The sequence below is a fragment of the Callospermophilus lateralis genome, chromosome 15, assembly GCF_048772815.1.
Source record: "Callospermophilus lateralis isolate mCalLat2 chromosome 15, mCalLat2.hap1, whole genome shotgun sequence".
Taxonomy (NCBI): domain Eukaryota; kingdom Metazoa; phylum Chordata; class Mammalia; order Rodentia; family Sciuridae; genus Callospermophilus; species Callospermophilus lateralis.
The window spans coordinates 82426757-82439623 of NC_135319.1; positions in this window are offsets into that span (position 1 = coordinate 82426757).

Genomic DNA, 12867 nt, shown 5'->3' on the forward strand with positions numbered 1-12867 from the left:
TTCTTGATCCTCCAGTTCTAGAAATATTTTTTGCTATATATTCAGCTTAGATGACTGCAGTTAATCTTATATTTTACAGATCTTAATTTTAGTATTTTAATTCTGTTTCCTATTACTTCCATGATAAGGTAATGCTGTTTTCTTCTTTATTCTGTTTCTTTTGCATTCTTATTCCTTCCTTTCTTGCTTCCTTCTTTAAAAAAAAAATCCCCCTCCATTTATTCCTTTCTTTCCTTCCTCCTTCCTTCTTTTTCTTCTTCCTCCCTCCCTGGCTCTTTCTTCCCATTTGAGAACACACATGTTTGAACTGTGCATTTTCAACTCTCTCTCTCAGTATAGATTCTAGCCATGCTCAGAAATATCTAGGGACTTTTGATGCACATTCATTCATATGTAATCATTTGTCAAATTTCAAATATTTTTTCAAAGCTACTTTTAATTCTGTTTATACTTGCATTTTTTTAATTTGCCCAATATTTGCTGAAACTTCCGAAAGTGGCCTATGTCCTAAATTAAAGATTTGCTGGAAGAATTTAAAAGGAGGAGGTGCCTATTGCTCTTGTCTGATTGCCATTCCAAGGGTCTCCTTGTCAAGGAGGTATTTTTAGAGGACTAGTTGAGAACTCACACACAGGCTGGGTGAGGAGGGGCGGCTGCAGGCAGTGGGATTTGGGGAGACTTCGCAGTAACCCATGATGAGAAGTGTTCTCACCGACTTCATCCAAGTCAGATGGTCTGCAGCATGAACTAGACCAATGGGTCTCTTTGTCAATTGAACCCACTTGATATTGTACAAATGCAAAATGCTAGCTCCTATCATTTTTATTAAACATTAATGACAATATCATTTCTCAGAATTATTCTTTTAATATTTATTTTTTAAAAGTAGTTGAACACAATACCTTTATTTTATTTATTTTTATGTGGTGTTGAGGATCAAACCCAGGGCCTTGCACGTGCTAGACGAGCGCTGGACCGCTGGGCCACAGCCCCAGCCCTCTCAGTATTCTTGAAGGAAGGAGTGCACATTTCCCTAACAGAAATCCCTAAGAGCTGCCTTTTCGTCTGCCTTCTCTGTGCAAGCACCCTTGTCACCTAGGAAACACGGCTCAACAGGACAAGGTGACCAGGGCTCTCGCAGCAGGAGTGTGAGGCCTCCATGATCTACTGGGAGCCCAGAGCTCGCCCTCGTCCCTATGCGATGTTAAAAGTAAACCACAGCAATACCGTTAATTCTTCCTTTCACATGGCCCCAACATTACCCACATGGTTATTAAGTACTTGGGTCCCTTGAGATGGATTCTGGAAAGATCTTGCAAAGAGGACTTAAAGGCCTGCCTGTGTTGAAGAGTGACGAAAATGTAAATTTTAGTAATCTTACCAGTAAAGTAGACATATTTCAGCAAGGCCAGGCTAATTTAACAGCTACATTTTCTTTGCTGTGTGCTCTTAAGTAAAAACAGACCCTCACTTGCAACAGTCAAGACAGCAGAAGGGAGTCTCTAAATACATGGGCATGCACAGGCTGTGGCCAGCAAGAGGAGCCCAACAAGGAGCCCACAGGCATGTGGTGCTGCACTGCAGAGGAGAACAGGGCTTTCCATCCTATTGGAAGTGTTTAGGAATGCTTGAAAGCAACATTTCAGGTCTGTTTTGAGGTAACTGGCAGGAAATGGTGCGAAGATATTCTACTCTAGATGGAGTAGGGAGCTGTGTGTGCACCATTCTTACCCAACTCTATCAATTCAACAAGTGACCATAAATTTCAAAGGCCTGACCTCTAACTGTTGCTCAGCAACTTGCTTGGGCCATAGCCCTTAAAAAGCCACAAATCCTCTCATTTCCTTCATTTTTTAAAAGCCTTGCTTTAAAAAACACATCCAGGGCTAGGATTGTAGCTCAGTGGTAGAGCACTTGCCTAGCATGTGTGAGGCACTGGGTTCAATCCTCAGCACCACATACAAATAAATGAATGAAATAAAGGTCCATCAATGTCTTAAAAAAAAAAAAAAAGTACAACTATGTTTGACCCTATAAATATTTCTGGGGACCTTTCACTGTGCCATAGTCACTGAGGCAGACATGAAGGGCCCTGTGCCTGCCCTCCAGGAATTGCCAAAGAAGGTACCACCCTGGCCCCAAGAATCAAGAAGGCAGGTGATGGGTCGGTGGGAAATTATGTGAAACTGAGTTGAAGAGAAGAAAGATTGGATTTGAACAGGGGACAGGAAGAGGAGCAGCTCTGCTTGGAGGAGCAATGTTGGTGACCCTGGTGAATGCAGAGGGCCCTCTTCTTCTCTGGTCCTGCGTGGCCCTGCCATTGGTCTAGTAGCATTGACAGCTCTGTCAGAGTCAACTACTCCTAGGTCATCTTTGCAACCCATGTGGGCTCTTCAAATTCGGGCACCATGCCTCATTCATTTTTTTCCCTGCAGTGGCTGGCATATAGGGTTTGCCCAATAGATAAATGGATGAACAACACTTTGTCATCAGAATGGGAATCGAGTTGCCATGTCCACAAACAGGAGGGATCGACTTCCTACCCTGTGCCAATGGGAACCCTCTGTGAGGGCAACACCTGATGAAGAGGGGTTTGAGAGGTGTGTGTCCAGAAGGAGCTCCTGGTGGAATAGTCCTCAGGAAAGAGCATAGTCATACATCAGAATCGGACGGGCTGAGACCAAGTGGGAATTAAAAAACAGTAAGAATTCATGAAGACAGAAAAGCAAAGCAAGCAGGTGCCTGGGGTAGCCGAGTATGGGAGACTGCATGGGGTTCCCTGGCGCAAACTCTCTGGGCTGAAGACAGAGTCTTCAAGTAGAGTTAACGGGTAAAATGTGCCCTGCATATTCCATGGGACATACTTGTATGAAAAAGAATTATCTGTTGCCTGTATGAAATTCAACTCTAGCCGGGTTTCCTGGGCTTTTATTTGCTAAATCTGGCACACCTACCTAAGGGAATAACCAGGATAAAAATAAGTGTGGACAAGACAGGTGCGATGGGATTATGGAAAGGTAAATCCCACAAGGCTTCACACTTGGCAGTTTCATCCAGATGCATTGCTGTTGGGTGGTCAAGAAGCCTCTCAGAGACAAGAGTGGATTAGCAAGGGAGATAATGAGAGGACCACGAATGTCAGGTTTTTCCCTCCTGAGACTTTTGCATCTGTGCCTAGGCTCACCTGAACCTACAACTCCTGCATGTAGCTTCTATCCTGCAGCCAGTTACCGACCCCCTCCCATCCTCTGTCTCAAAAGAAACAAAAGACCAAGTGGATTTTCACCTTAAAGGGAGGTAAGTGTCTTAGGGGACATTTTGCTGCAAAATCCCTACTTAAAACATCTTCAACATGGGTTGGTTTCCTCCTTTCCCAAGACCTTTGGGGGTAGGGACTGTGGGCACTGGTTCTGTTGCTCAGCAAAGACAAGACCATGTGCTTGAAGCACCAGTTTCTACCTCATGGTTATGAGGTGGCTGCTACTGCGTTAGCCATCACATTCCTGTAAAGGACAGGAGGAGGAGAAGCGGGGAGGGCCAGTCAGCCGTTTCAGAGTCTTTCTTGTGGAAACAAACAGCTTCCAGACCCTGTCCATGTCCTCAAACTTTTGTTGTGATTCCTAAGAGACTTTTGAGCTTCTATAGTAGGACCATGGAGGTGGAATGATTTTTAGGAGGTCGGAAAAATGGCCGAAAGGAACCCTTCTCTGGTTTCTGGAAGGAGCACTGAAAGAATCCAGGCTCAGGATCCAACACCTTATCTATGTGCCTTTGCACAAGACACACCACCCATGTGTCCTCATTTGCAAAGTGAGGGTGACAGTGGTACCTCAGTGTGTGCTGGGGGGTCAGAGATACGGGTCTGCTGTGGTCAATGTGGTTCATCCCCTTGAGACCTTCACTGAGGTTTCACCCCCATGGTGCAGCATTAAGAAGACCTTAGAGGTGGGCCTCAGAGAGGTGATGAGCATGAGGTCACCAGTCAGAGCCCCAGGACCGAGTCCTAGTGGCTTTATGAGAGGAAGGGAGGCCAGAAGATACACCTGGGCACATGCGCTCCCACTGTCTCGTGCTCTGCACTACACGAGGACTCTACCAGTAAGGTCATCCCCAAGACATGGCCCCCCAAACTGCACCTCCAGAATGTGAGCGGAAATAAACCTCCTTTCTTGTTAACTCACCTGGTCTGTGGTGTGCTACGGGCCACGTGGTGGTAGGTATGAAATGAAGAGTTTCCAGGTTATTATTTGCCAATTAACTCTGAGTGTTTTTCTCATTTAGATAAAATATGCCTCCTTTTCGGTGCATATTTCCAAAAAAGCCAAGTTCCAAATGATCAACTCTACAATGTATTTGCCATTTGACAGAACCACTACAGAATGATCGTACAGGTGACTCTGGGTTGCCTGGGTCAACCAAGGTCACTGAGCTCCACAGTGACGTCATTAGCAGAAAAAATGTTACAAAAAGATACTTCTGTAGACACAGGTTTGGGGCGCTGTTTTGCATTTTTCAAAATATTTTTTTTTTTTAGTTGTAGGTGAACACAATATCTTTATTTTTATGTGGTGCCGAGGATTGAACCCAGGGCCTCCCACATGTGAGGCAAGCGCTCTGCCGCTGAGCTAGAACCCCAGCCCCTGTTTTGCATTTTTAAGTCATCATTTTTCTTTAAATACATAATTTCTGAGTCAAGGAATGTTTAGTTCTAGATGAAACAATGAAATGTCATCTTGAAAGCCCTTAACTTGAAAACATGTTTTGTCTTCAGATTCCCAACAAAAGAAGACCATAGAACTCAAGGTAATCAAAAATTTTTTTCAAGGACCAAACAATAGACAGACTCATGGACTCAACATGACGATTGTATAAAATGGCCTTGAGGATGTTGGCATTTACTTGACAACTGTAGCCCCATGAACTTTTCGTAAAGGATGAAAGAGAATTGTATACGCTATTGCAATATTCAGATATTAAGAATCTAAATATGGGCTAGAGAAATTAGGGGAAGCTATTATGAATGCACAGATGTTTAAAATTTACCAGAATGAACACATGTGCCAGAACTTGAGAAAATTAAAGAGGCAATAGCGTCAGAATTCTTCATTATTTGTTTTTTTAAAAAAAGTCTATACACAAGCCAATTTAATACACACAACGCAAATATCAATGACTTGTCCAAGGAAATATTGAAACCCATTAGGGTTGCACGTGCGTAATCTGATTCAACAAGTCGGTATATTTTTTCTCGAGAACATAATATCTTTTCTGCATTGTGTGAGATGAAGGTTAGATTACATTTCTTGCCTGTGCAATAATTCCCACATCATAAATTCTGATGAAATTATATCAATCTATAAAGCAAATGGATGTCTGACCCACCCTCGTTCCCAGTTCTCGGCGCGGGAGAGGCTGACGCACAGGCAAATCCCCAGCTGCTTGGAGCGCGGCTGTGACAAGCTGCCTTCGCTGGGAACTGTGATTAACTATCTTGACCAGGAGCGCCTGTTAGAGTTTGTGGTTTCTGCTCTGAATATTAAACTTGGGCAGACAAGAGTCCTTATTGTGGGGAGCACTGGGAAACGGTAATACAAAATTGCTTTATATTTGCGGGATTTGATTGCTTTAGATGATACAGCCCTAGCTGGTGGGCCTCTCTTGCTGCTTGTATTTCCAGATTATAAATCATTCCTTTGACAGGGTATCTGCCACAACCAGGTCTCGGTTTCCGTGGTATCATTTTTTTATATTACAACTGGCAACTGCTCTTCTGGGCTGTTCCTATAAATGACACACTTTGCATAATTTATGAGAATGGGGTCGAAATCGAAGCTAATGAAGGCCTCCCCAACTTTTCTTGTACATGTGAAGGCACCTCAGGCTTTGAGTTTTGAGGGGACCACATCACGGTCAGAAGTGTCAGATGTTGTCTGGGATGGGCAGGCGTAGTGTTTACTGATCCTGAAATTCAGTGTTGCCAAAGTCAGCAGGAATCAAAATTCAGTTCGCAATTAGCCAACCCATTGCTGGTACTGAGCCTTCAAGAGCAAGGCAATTGCTCCTTAAAATTCATAACAAGACACAAGAGCACTGGTTACATCGTCATGTGGAAGGGTGGATAGAGGCAAATAAGGCTGTTAAGGGAGATGCTCTTGGGCTTCCTTCCAGCCCTGACATCTTGGTGGCTACAGAATTCCTCGGTGGAATGGAAGGACAATAAACACAGGTGATGGTAAGGAACGTGAGCTGCTTCCTCGTTGCAGGATGGAACCCTAGATTTAAATCGGAGGTTTGAGAACCTGAACAAACTTTCTTTCCTGGAAGCCATCCAGCTTTGTGGCAGCAGATCCGTCCTTAAAGCTCAGCGTCTGAAGACTTCTCCTGGCTGAGCCCACGGTGCTCTGGTTTCTGTCTCTGTGAATTTAGGGAGATACTAATTTGGAAGACCATGCCCAAGAAAGCCAGCGAGATCCAAGGCATGGTCTGCGATGCCTCTGAACTGTGCTCATTTGAATTTATGAGTGAAGGAATCAATAGTTAAAGACTGGTTTGAAACAACCTTGGCCAAGAAATAAGAAGCTCTCAATAACTGTCCACCCGGAGGCCTGGCTGACTCCTGGTCCCTGGAGTTGCTCTTCTTAGCACATTGCTTCTCTGGCACCTCATCAGTCAGGATACAAAGCAGGAATTGGCCCAAAGCTCACCGTTACCTGGAAGTGGTTTCCAAATCAACCCAGTCCAGCATTTCCTGAGCTATCATTGTCCATCCCCACCCACCCGCCCCTCGCCATCCGAAAGAGGTATATATATTTCAGATATAAGGAAAATATAAGGTACAATAAATTTTTTATTGATAATTATTGAATAATGAAATTGATTAGGGGAGATTTTACTTCATCATTATATTTTAGGACAGGAGAGCTTGTTGAATTTTACAGAGAAACTCAGATGATTAGAGCAAAATATCTTGATCCCAACTCATAGAGGCAGTGGCAGAATTAAGACTAGACCCAAGGCCTCCTGATTGACAGACAATGATGTCTAAGCTTTTTTGCCCAGAAACTGTCCTCAGAAATGCCCGTCGCACTCACTCACAGGCAACTGGCACAAAATTCCTGGAAGGGCTTCTCACTGCTCTGACCCTTTCTGCTTTATTCTACTTCACTTATTTATTTTTTCCACATCGGTCCTGAACTATTTAGGGTTCCTTGCTTGTGGTTAAAAACACTATTCTAAATTTCCTTTGCTCAAAAATTACTTATCAGATTCCCTTTCATAAAAGCTTTTTTAAAATAAGTTCTTATTAGCTGTCAGAGGAGCAGGGGGCATGGCATGTCCCATCCAGGGTCAGATTCGGCTGACCTGCCCCATTGGATAAATACAAAATTGATGCCTTCAAGAAGTTACCAGTTTCCCTTAATAGTAAATGACCAGAAATGTTCAAAGAACTAGAAAAGAAAACCCAAATAATACAAGAGCCAGAAGCAACAACTTTATTCAAAGGTGAGCTCTTCCGAGAATCAGAGCCTGCTACTCTGCAGATCTACCCTTTGTAGATCTTGGCCTCATTTTAGGGCCGTTTGTTTTGGAGTAAATGGCTTTTGTTAATAACTGCAGTGTTTTGGTTTCTTTGGATGGCTGCAGTGAACACCCAACATCGTTATTCTGGTTTGACCAGCAGTGGGGAAAGTGGGGTTTTGCTTAGAAGCTAAGCCAGGCTTGCTAACCTCACCACAAATAAAGAGGAAAACATCTCTTCTAGAGTGGTCTTGGGGTATTTGCTTGCGGGCTTCTAAATGATACTCTCAGGTGACCAAGCCTGCAGTCTCCTCGCCAGCAGAGCGCAGGAAACCCTAGTTTGAACACATGCCTTGTTCAACATGTGGCTACTCTCTTCCCGCCAGGGTGAAGAGCAGAGACGCACATGGGAGCAGCGGTAGAAGTCCCCCAGATGCCAGGAACAGGAAGTGTGGAAACATTCTCAGGAGACCTCAGACCTTCCCTGGGTGGACTCCTGCCCTCGAGATGTGCACGCTTCCCAGCTGAAGGGCGGCTGGCCGGCAGCAAGCCAGAGCTCCCTCTGCCCACCCCTTTCATTGGACAAGGCGTGGACCTGCATCCCATCAGCTCAGAGAACAGTGATTCCAACCCTGGGGCTCATCCTTTCAAACGGGGGATGGAACAGCTTAGCTTCTTTTTCTGTAAGTTCCCATGCCCCCATTCTGTGGTTATTCTGCGCCAGCCAAACCTCATCTTCCATTCAGGGCTGGTTTCTGGCAGAACGCCCACTGCAGGACTCCAGTACTGACAGAGGTTAATGGGTACCATTTAGCCACTCTCTGCAGCATTGGTTTGATCTTCTTGGCTCTGATACTCTTCCTCATCTTGGCACAAGAAAATTCAGCTTTTGCCCTTTATCTTGTTATCCAAGAGCCTGAATGCCCATGACAGGCGCGGATGCAGACGCTGCCCCTCCGAGTCCTTGGCAGACGGGCAGAATGCGGACCAGCACGGGCAACGTGCATGAAGCTCTTCATTTCCCCTCGACAGCCAGCTGGCCTGCCACTGAAACCAAGACCAATCAGAAGAGACACACGCGGATGTGGCCGGTGCTGCCTTGTTTCCTGCTCCACAAAGACAGCGGAGGACCAGATAGGGGCCAGAGGAAGCAGCTGCTCCATAGAAGCAAGGAAAGCTTATTGGATCTGCCCCAAATCCAAAGAATTCTTCACTACTCTGTGTTCCTGAGCCCCAAGAGCTGCTTTAGCCCACACAGCTACATATGACCTTGACTTTGGAAGAAAAATGTCCAGGTAAAGTTGGTTAATGCACATCAATTCCAGAGGGTCCCTCTCTGGAGTGCCCACTGCTGCTAAAATCCACTTGGACAGTTCCTGACTCTCCACAGAAGACCCCCACTGCCGAGAAGAGGAAGGAGAAGGGGACAAGGCATGACATCACATTATTCCTGAAAAAGCCTCAAGTCACCCATGTGGTCCCACACTGTGCCCAACTTCCCTGGGGAGCACAGACTGTCATGAGGTTGCCCTTCAGTCCAGCACCAGACTGACAGATGAAGTAGATGCATAGATCTAGGAACCCACAGTGTCTACCTTTGAATTCAAGACTCAGGGCAGAAGAGACAAGGAGCTCCAGACTGGGTCTGGGAGATGCTGCATCACTCTGGCAGGTGTCCATGAGCGGGCAGCACACAGAATCACTGCCCCAGGACACCCCCTGCCTGGCCTCCTCTCCTCTGACGTTTCTCTCCAGAGTTGAAATTTGCTCATGATAAATGAACAAACGAAATGGCTTCACTGCACAGGGTTTCTAGAATCTTCATCTCTGAGTTTAGCAGGGAAAGGAGTTCAATTTCCTATTTTGAATTCCTACCCTCCTTGTTGCCCCACAGTGAAGACCCTAGAATCAATAATTCCCCTCTGTATCTACATGGGAGATTCAAAATTTCAGACAAATTCGTCTGAGGGTGTTCTGGATCAAAATTCTCAATCATGAACTGCAGAGGGAAGAACTGAGAGCCAGGGAGACTTCGTGGAGCACAGACAGCCTCAGTTTAACCAGCTGAGAAGTGGGGATGGCAGCACCCTCCTCTGCAGAAAAGGTGCAATCTGGTTAATTAATTGGCTTCTTCAGAGCAGAAAATGTGTCATCTTCATCCTCTCCACAACCTGAAGATGAAAGGTGTGAAATCGTGTCATTGTTCCATAAATGGTTGCATCAAACATGGGACGCCTATAAATCTGCAGCACATAATTATCATAAAAATAGCACACTGTTAAACTCCCAGGAAGAGGGCTGCCCGTGTGACTGTAGGGAAGCAAGAGGAGTGCAGGAACCAGGAGCCAGGACCCCGCCCAAGCCCCCTCCCACCACCACCTGTCCCCCAGATTGCTGAGGCAGCTCCCTGCTTCTGCCTGGCCACCTTCTGTCTGTGCTCCACACAGCAACACAGCACTCCAAACGCCTCCTGAATTCGAAGCCCAAGTCCCTGCAGTGGCCTAGCAGCCCCACAAACGGAGCCTTACCTGACCATTACCTGGCCATTGCCTATCTCCCCTTAGCTTCTACTCCTGTCCCCTGTCCCTGAACTCCAGCCCCGCTGACCTCATTCTGACCCTCACCAGGCCAGCAGGCTCCTGCCTCTGGGCCTCTGGGCTTGCTGCCCCCCACCCTGGGTGCCTTCTCAGGTGTGTGCAGAGCCTGCTCCTTCCTCCTCTGGGGCTTTTTGCTCAAGCGTCATCTTCACAGTGAGCCCTTCCTGACCATCTGTTTCAAAATGGCAGCCTTGTCCCTCCCACTCTTCTCCTTCCCCTTTCCTGATTTCTTGTTCTCCATGATGGGTCCATCTGATCAGTTTGCTCACTTCTGCTCCCCACAGGGGCCAGGTCAGCTCCAGGAAGGCCATAGCACTTGTTCCGTTTGTACCTGCCGTCTCCTTGGAGTCCAGGATGGTGCCTGCCACGTGGAGGTGTTCGCAAAGATTTGTTGGATGAATGAATGAAGTTCTTGCAAGTCGACAGGCTTTTTTTGCTTTCCTTAAGATGACCCCAGGCAGGCCCTCTTCTCATCCCACAGCTGCCCTTTGAACTATTTTTAGATGTGCACATCTGCCTTTGAGGGAGACATTCAGCAGAGATGGGGGATCCCAAAAGAAGATAGCATTGCCTGAGCTCTGAGTCTGTTCCACTAACATGGGAGCAAAGCCTTCCCCTCCCTTACATCCCATGACTTTGCAGTATGTCTGCTACAGCCCTGGGCGGTGGTTAGGAGCTTCCCTGGTAAGTGGTGGGGTGAGCGGGTTTGCCGTGAAACACTGACTTCCTGACTTCTTGTGTTGTAATCCAATGGAACCAGGTGAAGATGGTGCTGGGGGAGACTCCAGTCCATGTTAAAGGACACATGTCTTATTAAAGGCCATTGGGTTGCGAATAACAGAATCCCATGCCAGTGGCCAAAGCAATACATGAGTTTTATTGGAAGGATGCAGGGCTGTGTCAAAGGACTTCAGGAAAGGAGGGACTCGGTGACTGCAGTCCTGAAGTAGACAGCCAGGGTAAGCCGCCTGCACCCCCTGACCTATGGTCTGTCCTCACCGCTGGACTCTTACATCTGTTTCAAGCACCTGCCTTCAGCTGACGTGTCCTGACTCTCTGGGCATGTGGGTAGACACTGCTGCCACAGGTGACTCAATGGTCCTTTCAAGCACTAGGCAAGCTCCAACAGCAGCCCGGGATTCCTATCCCTAATTCCAGGGATGTGAGATCTGACTGAGACTTGGGACAGATGTCTCTCCTGACATGATTTTTGGTGGTGATGGGGATGACATCTTTCACAGGTCTGCAATTTCCTATTTGAAATTTCTGGATCTAAATACGTTTCATTTTTTTACAGCCTTCTCTATCTGATGATGGCATTATGGACCATAGGCTATATACCACATAACATCATCACTGGATGTAGAAACACATTCTAAAATTGAAGTCATGAACATTTCTGTAGGAAAACGTATGGATATTCATAATTAATGAGACAAATAAAAAATGATAAACAGCTTCAGTTCAGGCCAGGTCAGGCTTTGCTGCCAAAAGAATTCAGATCAGGTTTGAATTTGTCCCAAATGAGTTAGAAAATCTTTTGGTTTCCAGAGTCATTTGGATTTCTGATTGAAGATAAGTAGGGTGATGTAATTTATCATTCAAACTTCATTTCTGAGAACAGGGGTTGGGGGGGATGCTCTTCGGAATTACACTGAGAAGAATGCTGAGAATATGCAATGCTGGCAGAGTGGCCTTTTAATGTCCCCAACCCTCCTAGCAGGAACAGCCAGCCCAGCTATAGCAATATCTGAATCCGTGGAACACATCCATGCAGGAACTGAACAGCAGGTATTCCCAGAGACTCCAAGGGCAATTAATCTTTCAGAATTATAAGATCGATGTGGACTCCGAGTGGGAGGAAGTTATGGGGCATCAACTGGACTTCTAAACAGGGTGACCCAAAAGCAGGTACCTACCAGAAATGTGACAGATCAATTTGAAAACAGCAATTGAAAGTGGGAAAGATTTAGCACACTCCAATTCTCGGGGGAGTGCAAGGGTGTGTGGAATATACCTGAAGAGGAACAGTGCTCTGGGCCTCATGGACTCGCAAACAGAGGAAATTTCCATCCAGAACAAAGCTTCTCACTGAAGAGAAATGTTGGGAACATCATCTAGAACAGGACACAGAAAGCAAAGGGAAAAAAATAAGATCCAGATAAAACTGGAAAGACAGCATGAAGCTATGGCATGCGTGAAGCCTTTCTCCCCGCTCCAGGACTGGAGATGGAACCCAGGGCCTCATGCATGCTAGGCAAGTGCCCTACCACTGAGCCACCTCCCCAGCCTCGGTTTTTCTCCTGTGGTTTTTATCACACTGTGGAACAAAGAAGAGGGAGCCCTAGAACCATGAAACTGGGGGGAGGAGGAACAAGTTCTAGCTCCCCCATCCTAAAAGGAAAGGAAAAGTGGTTTGACACAACGACCAACAAAACAGGATTGTAGTCAAATCCCATTCAAAGTTAATATTAAGGAAAACAAATAGCAGGTCAGAAACATGTCCACAAGACTGATGAAAAACAAAACTAACATTTCAAAATAAGCTAAAAGAAAAAAAAAAGATCTAAAATTGTGAAAAAATATGAAAGAAAATAATGGGTCAGAATTTTAAAAATTTAGAAATGAGGTTATAGAAGTTAAGAATGATTTAGAAATAAAACTGTAAATGACTTCATAAGTGAAGACCAAATTGGAAGAAATTTGTACATGTGTGAACATACATATGGTGCCTTATAAGATATGAAGGCAA